Below are 1451 nucleotides of genomic sequence, written 5' to 3' on the forward strand. Positions count from 1 at the left end.
ACAAGCCAGGGACCAGTACCACCCATACTGGGTGTTGGAGACTGCAGCATTAATGCAATGAGAATTACATGCAGTTTCTATATAGTTAAAATGTCATTTATGCAATAAATAAATTGATCTGTGTCCCAATTCAGGAGGTAGCACCATTTATCAGGATTTTCCTCCTCCTCTCCCCAAAGAAGCTCAATTTCTTTTCAGTTGGAATAGGCGAGAATGTGGAGGTTACGTTTGGGTATAAAAACAGGTTCCAGAGGTTCTGCCAACCCCAACCAGAAGCTACTCCATAGACTGTGCACGGTTCCTGAAGCCTGGCTACTCTGCTTCTAGGGACTCCCTGGAGCTGGGTGCTCCTCCTGCAGACACTCACCAGCTCTATCTGCTGCTTCTCCAGGACTGGTATCTAAAAGGTCTCCTTGGAGCCTGGGCTCTTTCTGGCCAAGGCCAAGGTTCACCAGTTTCATCAGGCCCTCCATGAATGGGACAAACCAAACCATTGTGGGGCCTTGGAGCTCCCCACGGCATCAGCTATAGCCCCTGGACCAGGCACTGGGGTCCAGGCATGGCCAGTGCTGGTAGGTGTTGTGCTGGAGGCCATGGTCCTCTCTCTCCTCATTGCACTTGCTGCCAAATGCCACTTCAGCTGATACTATGTCAGTTATAGGCACCGCCCACTGCCTGAGACAGGGAGGGGAACCACCCAGAGTTGGTTGAAGATGAGGATGATGATGGCTTCATCGATGACAATTACATTCAGCCTGGAGCTGGTGAGCTGGGGACGACAGAGGGTAGCAGGGACCACTTCTCCCTCTGAGCCCCAATTTTTGGACACTGCCCCCTTCCTCCGTGAGTAATAGCTAAGAACAGAGGCTACTATGTGGGAGCCTTGAGCCTCAGGGACAGAGGCAGCGAGGGCTTAAAGTTTGCCCAAGGGAAGACCATCCTTCCTTCTCTGATATTAGCCACCAAAGTGACAATGACTCCTCTCTTGCTCTATAACCCTCAATGGCTCCCTGTTGTTTTCAGGATAAAGCCTAACAAATACTTAGCCCGAGTGTGGGAAAAGACCTCCTGTGATTCACTTCTGGGACTCTTGATCTCCTTTCTTACCACTCCCTGTGTAACTAAATGTTTGCTATTCCCCATGCCCCACCCCATGTAGTTTTTCCATGCCCTTCTGCTTGGTAATGCTCTGCCTAAATCCTCTATGACAGTAATGAAAAATGTAGTCAGTAGGTGCCATGCGGCCTGCCTACCTGCCAGCATTTCAAATGTGCCCAGATAACACATGAGCAGGTGAAAAACAGCACTAAGCTTCTTAATGAAATTTTTTCCTATCAATAAAGTGGATATTCTGGTTATAATATATTATGTTCTTCACAAGGATTAATAAATGCATTGTCACTTTGAATAAAACAAAACAAAACAAAAAACCAGGTTCCATTAGAATCCAG

The 1451-nt window shown here is 47.7% G+C and overlaps 1 pseudogene; it reads left to right on the forward strand.

The window, feature by feature from the left end:
* Positions 1-471: 471 nt before the first annotated feature.
* Positions 472-989, forward strand: LOC128572262 (type III endosome membrane protein TEMP-like; annotated as a pseudogene).
* Positions 990-1451: the final 462 nt, after the last annotated feature.

Source organism: Nycticebus coucang, chromosome 20 (genome assembly GCF_027406575.1).
Source record: "Nycticebus coucang isolate mNycCou1 chromosome 20, mNycCou1.pri, whole genome shotgun sequence".
In the NCBI taxonomy this organism is placed as follows: Eukaryota; Metazoa; Chordata; class Mammalia; order Primates; family Lorisidae; genus Nycticebus; species Nycticebus coucang.